Source organism: Chiloscyllium plagiosum, unplaced genomic scaffold (assembly GCF_037043375.1).
Source record: "Chiloscyllium plagiosum isolate Xiang-an unplaced genomic scaffold, Cpla_swu_hap1 HiC_scaffold_4, whole genome shotgun sequence".
NCBI classification, from domain to species: domain Eukaryota; kingdom Metazoa; phylum Chordata; class Chondrichthyes; order Orectolobiformes; family Hemiscylliidae; genus Chiloscyllium; species Chiloscyllium plagiosum.
In genome coordinates this window covers 127086514-127101864 of record NW_028270142.1, presented here as the reverse complement: position 1 = coordinate 127101864, position 15351 = coordinate 127086514, and the positions used below count along the sequence as shown (strand labels likewise).

At 37.5% G+C, this 15351-nt stretch overlaps 1 protein-coding gene across 10 annotated transcripts in view; it reads right to left on the bottom strand.

The window, feature by feature from the left end:
• LOC122548896 (protein tyrosine phosphatase type IVA 3-like) overlaps window positions 1-15351 on the bottom strand; it is a 154966-nt gene that overhangs the window by 69897 nt on the left and 69718 nt on the right. For 7 of the 10 annotated variants that reach the window (XM_043687826.2, XM_043687827.2, XM_087986633.1 and 4 more), the window contains one exon: window positions 5982-6064. The exons of the other annotated variants lie outside the window; for them this stretch is intronic. The gene's annotated coding sequence lies outside the window, so the exon portion shown is untranslated. The remainder of the gene's footprint in view (window positions 1-5981; window positions 6065-15351) is intronic. 10 annotated transcript variants of the gene reach the window in all.

Here is a 15351-nt window from a genome sequence, read left to right as displayed (position 1 = left end):
TTGATCGATTAGATTCCCAGTGTGGAAACAGGCCTTCGGCCCAACAAGTCTACACTAACTCTCCGAAGAATAACCCACCCAGACCCATTTCCCTCTGACTAACGCACCTAACACTATGGGCAATTTAGCATGGCCAATGCACCTGACTTGCACATCTTTGGATTGTGGGAGGAAACCAGAGCACCCTGGGTAGCACGGTGGCTCAGTGGTTAGCACTGCCGCCTCACAGCACCAGGGACCTTGGTTCGATTCCAGCCTCGGGCGACTGTCTGTGTGAAGTTTGCAGATTTTCCCAGTGTTTGCATGGGTTTCCTCCCACAGTCCAAAGATGTGCAGATCAGGTGGATTGGTCATTGAATCAGATGGGAATTGAATCAACTCAGCATAGGAGAATATAGTTCAGGTAATAAATTGTCAGTTCAGTCCCGACAAAGAATCTAGGCAACAAGGAGCAACAGTCACCTTCATTGCATACCCTTTGTATTATTTTTGTGATGAGTGCTATTGCCAGATCAAAACGTCTTTGCCTTTTATTGCTTGGATTCATATAACTGATTCAAAATTACCCCAAAAATAAATCAAACTGTTCAAAAGAATCAGACTGCCTTTTTGGAAAGCTAGGTTTTGTCTCTGTAGGAAATAATTTAGGTGATTTAAAAAAAAAAATTCTCTTAAGTCTCAATTCACTCTTTTGCAATATGTCAGTTTTGATTGCCACATTTCATAAGGAGGTTCAACTGAATACATTTTCCAGGAAGATTGTTGATTTTTAGACAGATTTATTGCTGTATTTGCAGCCTTTTTTGAGTGTTTTGGGAAGAATAAGTAAAAAGATGGTTTAAAATGGGTTTCCAGCACTCAGCTACAATCAGTGAAGCTCATCTTATGTTCATTAATATAGCGAATATTAGCTGAAATTATATTCAAAACAAGTTTGCTGCTTCATGATGCAATCTTCTGTCCACAGATAATCATGTACGTATCATCTCATTTTTTGTATCTTTTATCAAGCAACTAGATACTTCACATGCTCAATAGTTCAGCGGACAAGGGACAAAGGCACTACAAAATGAAAGGAACAGATATAATGCTGCAAGATAACTGTAAACTCCATTTCAATATAATTTTACATCTGCAATCATCATTCAATAACTTTTGATATTTCGGTGCTGTCACAGGTCTTTAAATATTTCCGACAATGAAGAAAATGTCTTTCTTAAATCACATCAGATATGACAACAGAATCACAAAGTGAGGAAAAGGATTTTTAGTAGGTTTTTTGAATAGTTTGGAGGTGTAAACTCCTCAACAAGGGTAACGTATCAACCAGATTGGAATTGCGATAAGTGGGAAGATAATTAACGACAGGAAAACCTACTTGATGTAATCCTCAACTAACCTATCACAGATGTATTTGTTCATCACAAATTGTTTAAGTTACAACTGCATAATCCTTGTGGAGAGGAAGAGGGGTCTTCACACTAACGAGCAACCATGTTATGTGATCTTAACATCATATAAATGGGTTACATTCAAATCAAAAGTAAGGCACTTTTAGCCAAAAGCAGAGTTCTACATCATCTCAATCTTCTGCTCATCGTTCAGCACCTTGTTATATTCAAGATAGGGATCAACCCTGGTTCAATGAGGCATGGTTCAGAAGAAGCGCTGACCATACCCAAAATGCCTAAATACCAACCTGTGAAACTATAAAACAGGACAACTAACAAGCTTCAACAGGGTAAGCAACATCTGATAGACGGAGAAAAAAAAGTGTTCCCACAGATAAGATCAAAGTCTATAGCCTTGCCATAACCAGTTCCCAAATGATAAAAAAAATTAACAGGATCACGAGGTTCAAAAAACATTTCTACCTTAATTGATAACAAAACCCAGCATGTCAGTGCCAAAGGAAAACTTGTGATTGCAATGCAATTCAAAAGTGCCGAGTGGATGATCCCTCTTGGCCTCCTTCCAAGGTCACCCAGCTTCAAACTTGCTAATCTTCAATTAATTTGATTCATTCCACATGATAGCCACAAAAAATAACTAAGAACACTAGGCATAGCAAAGGTCATGAAACCTGGGAGGAATATCACAACGAAAACTTCAGTAACGAAGATGTAAAAGACACTGAAACTAGTCAAAACCCTAATGGCTGTGGGCAATTAGATAGTTATGCCCTGCCCACAAAAAGCAGGCCAAATCTGCTCAGTTAATTACCATCCAATTTGTCTACTCTCCATTACCAGTGAAATGATGCAAGGTGTTGAAACAAAGAAAATAACACATTTACATCATCTCTTCAATGTAGTGAAACACCAAGAACCTTCACAGTGCCATAATTAAAGCAAATGATACCCAGCTTGGCACCAATTCTTCCTTTTGAGGGGTCCTCTGGTTATGAATGCTGTTACATAAAAGTCAAGTCTACCTTCCCTCTCGGATTCCAAAGGCCTTTCAGTAGGGTTTATTGGAAAAGAATAGTGTGCAATATTCTAAAAGACTAGAAATAATTCCCTTGAAAAGACAATTCTGATTTTATCTCTACAAATGCTGTGGGACCTGCTACCTGATTTTTATTTCTACTTTTCAGCAACTGCTGTATTTCACTTTTAAATTACTGTTCCTACTCCATTGGTATGTAGATGCAGAAATTAGTCATCAGATGCCAGTCCCAGTATAATTGCACACACTTTTATGCTGCTAAGTTTAGGTATAAATTGTCAACTAAAACATAACATCCAAAACCTCATACATATAATTATATCAAAGAATATTAAGATTTAAGTTAAGAAAAGTCTTAACATTCAAACTAATATTTTCTTCCTGTTAGCGTGTCATGATGGGAAAAATGTTTGACCCCCAACATACTGATATCTGACATTCATCATAAGTCTTTTACAAATTGAGGCCAAAAACTTTTCAAAAGCAGCTAACAAGCCTCATGCTCTAACAGCTGGTTTGCAACAACCCTGAAGCAGCCAAAGAATGGAGACTTTATCCTCTTGTTTGAAAAGGGCAGGGAGACTAAAGGATTGCTCAGAATAAGTATTAAACAAAAACAGGATCAGTATTGCGTTTTTTTTCCCTAAATTTTAAACATTGTCCAAAGATTCTTACCTAAAAATCATGATTCGGAGATGCCGGTGTTGGACTGGGGTGTACAAAGTTAAAAATCACACAACACAGGTTTAATTGGAAGCACACTAGCTTTCGGAGCGACGCTCCTTCATCAGGTGATTGTGCCTGATATAACCTGGTGTTGTGAGATTTTTAACTACCTAAAAACCAGTATTGACAGACTATGAGTACTTAAGCAATGATCATTTACTAAAGGAACGCAGCAGGCATAAAAACCATTCTCCCAGAATCAAGTATATAATACATTCAAGTACAAAACACACCATTTATTCCACTATTGGTTTCAGGTAAGATACCATTTCATTCAGAAATTTCTGCCTCAAGACAGCTCTCAAAGCTCCAGATGTACAATTTGAAATCTTACCATGCAACACTTCAGAGACTTACAGCCATCTGAGTTTATGTTTAAATTGTCAAAGTTGAAATCTTTCAGATATGGCAAAGTCAACTAATGTTTGTTATTCTTCTGCATCAACATGTAGATCTGAACAGGCCAAATCCAGATTAAAGGCTGGATCTGGTCTGGAACCCACTTGGACCTTAAGCATTCATGATAGTTGACAACTAAAGTGAAGTGTGGATTTTAGAACACCATTGTTCATTGTGACAAAGCAGAAGGGATAATAAAGGTATACCACACATTACTGCATTTATTCAAAATAACAACAAATAGGAAATGTGTTTCAGACTTGCATTAAAAGGTTAAGGGATTAAAAGAAGCAAACTCATTGTAGTCTAGCCTATTAAATATTTTCAGTTCCTTTGTAATTGGGGTTCACTATTGAACATCTGAATTTGAATAAAGAATATTCTTTTACAATGACAACTTTACGGTTTACCAACATAATTTACAAAAAAGTCTGATATAATATAGCACTTTATGACATGCTCGAAATATACCAAAATGCTTCACAGTCAATGAATTAAATTCGGCTGTTGGAATTGTTGCCAGACAAGGAAACCTGGCAACAACTTGAAAAAGTTGGCACACAGCAAGGTTTACAACAGGAAGTTAAACAAATCACCAGTTGATCAATCTCTCAGGGTGCAGATTGAGAGGTGACTGCTAGTTAAAACATTCAAAAGATATTAACTGATTTCCTTCAAATACTGTCATGGGTTCTTTCATAAGTACCAATGAGAATGTGTATAGGGTATAAGCAGGAAGGGAAAGAGTCACATTTTTAGTTTTGTGAAACAAGAGATTCAGCTGAGTATGACTCAGATCAGATAAGAACTTGCAGTTAAAAATGGGGTGCTGGAGGCCAGGGTAATGGGGTAACAAGGTGGAAAAACATTCATTGTGTAGAGCCATTCAACAATATGGGAAGCATTCAGTATGTAAGGTCAGTTTAACAAGGCAAAAAATATTCATTATGTGAAGCGAGTGAAGGTTAAGAACATGCGTTGTGTAATCGTTACTATTGGCACTTGCTGATTGTAAGCGGCAACACAATCAATATGTATGTTGCCTTATCTAGATGCTCCTCCCTATAAAATGACTATATAATTCATTAAGAAACTGCTGTTTGAGAGAAGACGACCAGGAACCTATGTCCCTGCGGACATGGTGATTGTTCTCTCTCCCTCCAGGGCCCAAAATAAAGATGAAGGAGGAAAACTATATTGTGTCTGAGTGCTTTGTTTCAACTGAGGGGGAAAATGGGACGACACCAAAACAGACAGAACTGAGCAGCATTGGTTTAACCTTCAAAAGAAAAACGAGCAATCCCTCAATACTACATTCACAAAAGTTGTGGAGTAGGTCTTGAACCTATAATTTTCCAATACATAAGTTTGACAATTTATGAAAAAAAAAGAGGGACCTCATATCACCACTAAACTGTAATGAACTCGCAAGATTATTTGCAAAGAAATGAAGTACTCATGCTTGCACTCAAAAAGGCATCTGGTATATTTTAGATACAAAGCCATCACAAATTAAGGTTACAGTAGAATATGTTTCAAATGCACAAACTTGGCATGTAAGTTAGCATTCTAAGCTTCGAAAGGGCCATCTGTTCAGGAGTTCCGTTTTGCTGTCATGCTATTTGGTCTACAGTTTGTGGTTGCCAAGTCTATAGTCACATTTGCATTCTTCAAGTGATCATTGATTTTGCTTGCACACAAAGCTGGTGATAGAGCTGCAAGAAACTTCACATCATAACATGCTAAAAGCTCTTAAAAAGGTTTTGAATTATTTCAATTTTAACTTTAGAGGCATTTAAACTAAAAAAGATAGTTGTTAACATTTGAAGCCTTTGACAAGTTTTGACATAAACCAGCTTTTTTGGGGGGAGGGGGAAAAAGAGAAAAAAAAATCAAGTCACAAATTTAAAATAAAACATGTCTGAAAAAGTTAAAGTTGTTTTACAGAAAAATGTGCCAGGGATCCCCATGTTCTGGAATGGTCCCATCTAAACATAGGGACGACACAAAGTCACAAGCAAAACAGGGTGTTCAAATGATGCAAGGTACACATTTTCAAGCGATGTATCTTGCAGGTTGTCAGCTAGAATCCATGAAAAGTCAACACAGTATTGCTTTCATGAATGAACAAGCAGAAGTCTTGCTTTTTTCACTTGCATTGAGTTTCCTTCAATGGAGAGATTGGCATCAGAGTGAAAATTTTGCAGTTTTGCTTATCTAATTATCTCAAACATATTCCAAAATTTTTGCATCACTTTGAGTTGGCATTTTCAAGGCTGAGTCATTACAGTCAAATTAGACACCCTGACACTTCATTCAAGAACAGAGATCAGATGTAGTCTTACTAAATACAAACTCATGTTAACATTATGTTTTCCAAGGATCCAATTCACATAAGGGCGACTTACACACTGGTGCTCAGTTCGGGTTCCTCCAAGACCATTTGGCTCCACAAGCCTCACTGCTGTTTTGGTCCAAAGATGGAGTAGAGCTGAAACCCAGAGAGAAAAAAATGGAGTGACTAACCTCGATTTTGAGGATTTGATAAAACACGACATCAAGAAGACACAATAAAACCGAAACAAAGTGAAATGAAGAGAAAATTCTCTACTAGTTCGGTACTCAAGCATAAAATGTGCTTCTGGTTGATGGAGGCTATTCATCACAGCCTTACGAAACTGCTGCAGGAGTGTTCATCAGGGCAACGTCCAAGACCCAAAATGTCTTAATTACCAGAGGAGTCATGAAAAGGTACTGACCATTGATGTTTGCATAGTGAACATGCCCACCTTTGATCGATTGATGGAAGCAATAGTATTGTTCAACCTGCTTCAGCTGCTTCAAAGACCTTTCTCCAAAATAAAGTCAAAAATGGGATGATCACTAATGTTCAGTGTTCACAATCCTTCAGATATTGAAGCAGTCTATATCCAAGTAAAGCAAGATCTGGACAATATCGGTGGCAAGTTATATTTGTACAAGTGCTGAACAATGAGCATCTTTAGCAAGAGAGAATCCAACCCACATCCACTTGAAATTCAGTGACTAAATGTCCCACTTGCAACATCCTGAGGTTCAACACTGGCAAGGAACTGAACTGAAATAGCCATATAAATGGCTAGAAGAGCCATAAGGCACGGCATGCTGCCGGTAGTTGTTCATTTCCAACACTAAACCTGTCCACCAAGTTTAAGACACTAAGATGGAACATTCCCCAGCTCAAGATGCTTAACACAAAAGACAAAAGTAGCCTTCGAGACTGGCACTACATCCAAAAATATTCACTCCCTCCACCATTGACACCTAGTAATGGTAATGAGTACTTTCGATAAGATGAATTGCATAAATTCACAAAGGCTCCTTAGACAACACTTTAGGAGAAAGTGAGGACTGCAGATGCTGGAGTACCAGAGTTGAAAAATGTGGTGCTGGAAAAACACAGCAGGCCAGGCAGCATCAGAGGAGCAGGCGAATCATCGTTTCGGGCATAAGCCCTTCTTCCTGAAGGGGGCTAATGCCCGAAACGTCGATTCTCCTGCTCCTCTGATGCTGCCTGGCCTGCTGTGTTTTTCCAGCACCACATTTTTCAACTCTTAGACAACACTTAGCAAACACTAGAACAATAAAACCATTACCAGCTGGGGGGACAAGGACAGCAGGTACAGGGAACACCACCACTTACAACTTTTCCTCCGAGCTACTCATCACCCTGACTTGGAAATATTTTGATATCCCTTCAGTATTGCTCAGTTAAAATCCCCAAACTCCACCCCTAACAGCAAAGTGAGGGTAGCTATTCCAAATGAACTGCAGTGATTCTAGACAGTAGCTCACCACCATCTTCCCAAGGGCAACAAGGGAAAGACAAAATGTGCTGGGCCCAGCCAGCAAGGACCACATCCAGTGAATGAAGGAACATTATCGTCCAACCAGCTTCAGCTGCTTCTTCCATTGTAAGACCAAAAACTGGGCATTTGGACATGTTTGATGACTGCAGTGTTTCATTCCATTAGATAAAGGAAATGGCTAATACTTATATGTAGCAAGACCTGGGTGTAGCTTGATAAATGGGAAGTTACATTTAGCACATACAAATACCAGCAAATGATCATCTTCCAAGAAAGTTTATCCAACTTCCTTTGACATTCAACATCACCATCACCAAATTCATCACCATCAACAATGTGACTGTCATAATTGACAGGATATCTAATTGGATTTGACAAACACCGCAGCTACAAGAGGTGAGAGACTGGATTATTCTACAGTGAATAAGACAGACCTTGACACTCAGTTTTTTGACCATTAAGAATTCAAATCTCAAAGTACGATGCAAGGTCACTGACATGAAGAATCATCTTGTTTTGCTCTACATGGACTTAGAGCATTTCCCAATTTTTTATTTTTATTTTCGATTTCCAACATCAGTAGCATTTGCCTCCTGTTACAAATGGAACTATCTCCACTTGACTGATGTGTCAATCCAATAACAAATTGAGAAGCTCAACACAAATACAAAGCAGTCCACTTGATTGGCATCCCATCCACATCATTAAATATTCACTTCCTCCAGCACAGTGGCAGTGCATAGCCATTAGTGCATCTTGTAAATGGCTACTTTGTGCCTGTGACTTCTAACAGCTAGAAGAACAAAAGCAGTATTCACATAAGACCTAACCATTGCCATGTTCCTTTCCAAGTCTCTCACTATGCTGAATTGGCACTATAAAAATCATTCTTTCACTGCTGCTCAGTCAAAATTGTGGAACTGCCTAACGTTACTGTGGGAAATACCTTCACATGTGCAATGGTTCAAGAAGGCTCATTTCCGCTGCCATTATTGGTGATGGACAATAAATGCTGGCTTGCCAATAATGCCAATGTCATATGAATAAATAATTTTATAAATAATAAATAAATAATAATGAATGAATAAATAAATAAATAAAGAGCATGTTTAACTTGTGTAAGGTTATTAGGATTACTATCATTCATCTAAGGAATGGTAAATGGAATTATCGAATGCAATCCTGATAGACTGTCAAAGTTTATGAAATGTGATTTGCTCAGTCAACATAAACCAGTCCATAGAGAAGTCATTTGGCACACAGTGAGCTTTCATGAACAGAAATGTGACTGTGATCAGACAATCTGATTTAATGATGTTGGAAGAAGGATATCCAGAATCCAAAATATGCAGTTAGGAAAGCATTTAATGTAAACCTGATGCATATATTATAGTGTTGGCCACTAGCATACAATAGATGAGTCTGGAAGTCTTCAAAATATAAAATTAGGAGAAACTGCTTCCATTGACAGTTGATTTGGTAACAAGATGATACAGATTTCTGATAATTTGTAAAATAGCAGAGGGGGAAGTTTTCTTTTTAAAATATGCACAAGTTGTGATCTAGAATGAATTGAAATGCAAGGCACTGGAAAAGCACAATAGGACAGGCAGCATCCAAAGAGCAGGAGTGTCAACGTTTTGGGCATAAGATCTTCATCAGGAATTCCTAAAGGGCTTATCCCTGAAACATAGACTCTCTGGCTCTTCAGATGTTGCTTGACCTGCTGTGCTTTTTGATTAACTCTCCAGCATCTACAGTCCTCACTTTCTCCATGATCTTTGATGTACTGCCTGAAAAGGTAATTAAAGGAGATTCAATCATTAGTTAAAAATTGACTTGGATATGTTATCGATAGAAAACATTTGCAGGATTGAGGGAAGAGCAGGACAATATAACTAATTGCATGGTTCTTTCAAAACATTCAGCACAGTTATGGATTAAATAGCCTCCTTTCAAACTAAGATTCTACAACACAATTGCTATTAATCAGAGTTAGCTAGCTGTGTGTTTGTGGAAGACAAAATATATATTTGATATTTAGTCTAACAAAGGCTCAAGATATATAAATCGGTGGAACGCTACCTCCATGTAGTAGAATCTCAGCAGTGAAATGTACACTTTAATTTACACTATTTTCACTGATGTTTCGGTGGGTTTTGTTGACCAGACTAATATTTATTGCCAACCCCTCAATGCCCTTCAGAACGTGATAAGTTGCCATCTTTAAAGCACTTAAATCCACTTGGTATAAGTACCCCTATTATCTAATTGGAAGGAGGCTTCAAGATTTTTCACCCAACAGGATTGAACTAAACCTGATGCAAACCCAGTGGCAGCTGAGTCAGTCAATTCCACTGCTCATCCACTGGTATATACATTTTATTCAGGGCTGCCCCAGGACTTTCCTGCAAGAGAATACATAACATTTTTTGAATCCACAGAAAGTCATATATGGAAAACCTGGCTCCTCAAATGAAAATGAATAAATTCCTTACTGAAATGTTAAGTCAAGATATTTTTGTAAAACCTTTGTCCTACCACAGAGAATGACTTGACTATGATGTCAGTTTTGAAAAAGGGGGAATAACAGAAGAATGGCAGGACAATGACAGGAGAAGAACTTAATTTGGAGTTCATTTGAAATTGCCATTTTTTTTTTAAAAACACTGAATAACTCTGCTTTGTGTAAAATAAACCGATTTCAACTGGGTGAGATAAATTATTGGTCAACTAGCATTTAGCAATTAAAATTGATTTTATTTCAGCAATAAAAATCTGGGTCACTGGCTACCAAGGGCCCCTGTTATAAGATACCCACCTGTAGCAAGAAAGCAATTGCAATTCAAAGAGCTCTGCAACTGTCACTGTCTTGACTATGAATGCAGTTTATTACTATAACTCGTAATAGCTTTAGTCAGGATTCAGACAGGGAAAGGTGGCTCAGGATATTTTGGTATGGTGAAATAACAAAGTGCCTCACTTGAAGCACAAACTTTTTCAAAATCCTGTGCTCGGCTAACACAGTAGCTACAGAACAGTTACAATAGTAGTGTTCAGGAAATTCTAGGTCATGGAACCAGGTCATTGCTCAGGCAGCCATTCATGTACCTTCACCAGCACAACCGTCTGCTAGGAGCAGAAGTACCATTTAATTTGCACAACAGCTTTACTAACGAAGTCAATAGTAATAACGTAACTTTTTTTAGATCTTCAGTGCAGCAATGTACAACTATTCAATTTAAATGCTGAGTAAACTTCATGATGGCAACTTCAGTCGCACAAGGGGCATAATGTCATTGGAACTTAAAATATTAATTTGAAATTTATATACTCACAATCTAATGCTGTCTCTGTCAAGCTGGTGCTTCTTAAAGAAGAGACAAACTTGTAAATATAATTATGCATGACTCCTACCATATAGATTAAGGGATGGAATAATTACAAGTAGCACAAGAACAAATTATGCTCAAATCCTTCTGAATGATCTCCCCACTCCTGCAAAAGCATGCATGTGATCATTCACATGCTTTCCTGAGTCACTAAGATTTTAGTAGGATGGAATTAAAAATAATTACTTTATAATAAACAGATCATGCTCAGTTAGCTTCCTTAACTAACCTCACTTAAATTAATTGCAGTAATTCTATCAGTCCAATTAAGCAGGCAGCAGTATTTTGCAAGCAACCTTGGCCTCGATCTATGAACACTGATAGTCCATTTCTAATTAGCTATTTATTGTTCATTAAGAAATCAGCATAGTGAAAACTTTAACTGGAAATTCATTTCAAAGACTAATAATTCTGGACTTTGTGCAGGAACAGAGTTTATAGTTTAGAAAGATGATTTTAAAAGTCATGCTTCAGACAGACAGCAGTCACTACAACTCAATTAGAATTAATTCTAGAATGTTAAATTAAATGATAAAAGCATGCTATAAGTGAAGGAAAGAGAATTAAATATTATAACCATCCCAGTAAAGTAGCTTAAGTCGACAGAAACATCAAAAAAGAAATTCTCAGAAGTTCATTTCATTGTGCACAAAGTCACTTGAGTAAATATCACTTGATGTAGGCTATATTGTTCAGTCTGCACAATAAACACAAATTTATTTTTTATTGAATTATTTTAGTTTCCCTTCCCGGCATATCAATACCTAGTAAATGCTTAGACTTGGACAGCTGTTTCCTTTTCAGCTGCACTATAGGAAACCACACATGAAAACAAAAAATGTTTCCTTAGCAACTGCACAACTACCAACACACACGGGACTAAGGTAACCACCTGAGGCCATACCATTTTACCCTTGGTCACAACACCACCATCAATAATTCATTTTTCTGCTTTGACAGAATATCATGGCTCAGATTTTGCAGTCTGTGTTCAAGGAACATGATTTGTTATTGATCTTTGAGTGTGGAGTTGCAGGTAGATAGGATAGCAAAGGTGGTGTTTGGTATGCTTTTCTTTATTGGCCAGAGTACGGAGTACAGAAGTTGGGAGGTCATGTTGTGGCTGTACAGGACATTGGTTAGGCCACTGTTGGAATACCTCGTGCAATTCTGGTCTCCTTCCTATCAGAAAGATGTGGTGAAACTTGAAAGGGTTCAGAAAAGATTTACAAGGATGTTACCAGGGTTGGAGCATTTGAACTATGGGGAGAGTCTGAACAGGGCAGGGCTGTTTTCTCTGGAGCATCAGAGACTGAAGGGTGACCTTATAGAGGTTTACAAAATTATGAGGGGCATGGATAGGGTAAATAGACATAATCTTTTCCCTGGGGTGGGGTAAGTCCAGAACTAAAGGGCATAGGTTTAGGGTGAGAGGGGAAAGATTAAAAGGGACCTAAGGAGCAAAGTTTTCATGCAGAGGGCGATACACGCATGGAATGAACTACCAAAGTGGTGGAGGCTAGTACAATTGCAACATTTAAAAAATGCATCTGGATGGGTATAGGAGTAGAAGGGTTTGGAGGGATATGGGCCAGGTGCTGGCAGGTGGGACTAGATTGGGTTGGGATATCTGGTCGGCATGGACGGGTTGGACCAAAAGGATCTGTTTCTGTGCTGCATGTCTCTACGACTCTGACTCCAAAGAAAGCTGGCCATAATATTTAACATTTTGTGTTAAATCAATTCCATTATGGTGTCAGCTACATGGGATTGCCTGAACCCAGCGACTATGAAATCAAGTAAAATTTGACATACCAATCAATTGCTAAATTCAGACAACAAACCAGGAAATAAAAAAAAAAACAGATATCCTTCCCTACTTTTAAAAATAACTTGACTGAGAAGCAGTTCAGATTGGGAAATACTCATGCTGGAAGCAGATACTGAAATTTAAGAAACACGTTGCAAAAAGTTAAAATTGGTTTTAAAAATCTCTAACGCTTATCACAGAATGAGACTTAAAATGACTTTCAAAGACAAGAGACACTGTTTAGTAATAATTATGACCAAGTACACCAATACCAATTTAGTTACACTTCAAACAATAAGTCTTTACTTTTAGTAGGTTTATAAGGAGGACAGTGCATAAATAGTTGACGTCTGCATCAAATCACAAGCTATGCTGATTACAACAGTGAAGAGTAAATTAAACCCACTTAAAGCATCATGGTTAAACAATGGTAATGGCAAATGTTATGACATTGCTACCATTTCAGATCACATTATCGCTTTTTGAACTAGCCCTTAAACTAACGGTATTAATATTCAATTTGTTTCCACAGCAAACAGATGTAACTATCTGCTATACATTATGCAATCTAAGTTTAATCTGACAACAGTGGTGAGAAAGTTTCATAAGACATTGCTATTAATTTTAAACACATTTGTGTCAAATGCAGTCTTTAAGAATTCAAGAAAAAGTTATTTTACTTTTAGTTTTAAAAAAGGTACAAATGATCAGATTTAAAAGTTTTGTCGAAAGGGCTCAGATAGCATCTGGTCTGAACAGCATCTAAACAGACATTTTGATCTCCCCTACCTTATCTACTAACTTTCAAGGCTAAGGGCCAAGTGCTGGAAAATTTGATTAGAATAGATAAATGGCTGATGACCAATATGGACATGGCAAAACGAACTTTTCACCATGCTGTAAAAATTCTGACTCGACTACTACACTTACTGCTACATGTGTTTGTACTAAACAAAAACAAAGTGCTGGAGAAACTCAGCATCTATGGAGAAAAAGCAGAGTCAGAATTAACATTTTGGGACCAGTGACTCTCCTTCAGAAACAGTTCGGGAAAACAAACTTACTGGATCAGAAATACTGACTGTTTTCTCTCCATGTTGTACTTATTTATATATCACCACTGACACAGTAAGGTGACCAAAGCGCAGATGACTTTAGGTCAGGATACATGCTTTCATTAAGAAACTTCTCAAAAAGTAAGATAGGCTTATGGGGGGGGGGGGGGGGGGGGGGATTCTAGAGGTTAAGATCTGGACAATGCAATGTACAGTGGCCAATGATAAAGTAGTTCATATCAGGAATTGAAGAGGCCAGAAATGGAGGAGTGTAGTCTACTCCAAGAGTTGTAGGAATAGAGGAGGTTACACAGATGGATAGGTCAAGGTTAAATTGGTATTCACACGTATGCAAGTATTTATATACATTCTGTAAGTGCAGTGTCTACACCTACACAGTGTATTAGGATGGGAAATATGTTATCTGAACAAAGCATTCTTGCACTTTTCTATAGCTTAGTCCTGCAATTCAAGGTTTCACACTGACCTAAATCATGTAAAACAAAGTCATTGTCAAGCAAAATTATTGATCTAAACCCAGCTTTATGGAACAGACATTTAAACTTTTGTGAAACTGGAGTGGAATATTAAAAACTTTGGTTTCCAAAAATTATAGGTTAGGAGACTACAGAAAAAGATATTTGCAGTACCTTTAGCCTTGTCGTTTACAACGCTGTGAATATATTCTAAAAACGTTTGCAAAACAATTTACAGGTGTATATATTTTTCGTGGTCAACAGCTTACAGTAATTTCAGAAATAAGCTCTTTTAAAAAAAAAGTCAGAAGCAAAATATATTGCAGTAATCTATTGTATAAGTTAATTGAACAATTTCTCATGGCAGTCAGTCAGTCAATCATCAATGTGCCAAATGGAGCCTTCTAGCTAAAGAAAATCAAAATGTTTTTCCACTCAGCATGTCACAAGAACAATGTGCCAAATACTGTTTGTAGTTAAACTAATGTTGTTGCATACATTACAACAACTAATAGATACAGAGTGATTTCAATGTAACCACTGCAACTACTTTCTCACTGGGTCAGTCAGATTAAATATAGGATGTTGGATGACTTGTTAGTGACTCTTACAAAGCTACAATTCAAATCACTGAATTCTAACAGTACATGCTTTAATGTGTAAATGACCCTAATTCAAATTTTGATCAGGTAATTTAAATTACTACCTAAAGTCTACTGCCAAACATTTTGATTGCAATGTGTTTTAGCCTGTTCCCAGGCTATTTAATTTGACAGTTGGTCTGACCTCTAGGATGTGCACAAAAGTAGTTTATGTTGATTCCCTTCAGTTTTCCCTCACTTACTTGTGGGAAGCATCTGTTTGGCTCCTCCCTACACAGTTGCAACTTGGAAATCAACAATAAGAATTCCACATCTCATAAGCTAAATGCTCCAAAATTCAGCTTTAAAAGTAATATGATGAAAAGGATAACAAATAAAATATGAAGATATTTCATCTTTGCCAACAATGTGCTTTCAAATATTTGTTGTTCCAATTTGAGGGGTTGTTAAAATCGAAGCCATTTGAAGAGGGCAACTAAACTCCTGACTAGTGGTGCCCTATAAAGATCTGAATTGAGATCTTGATGATTCACTGTGTTCCTCACTTAGATGATGAGAGAGAAAACCACACATTCAAATTTGCAGGCCATGGTGT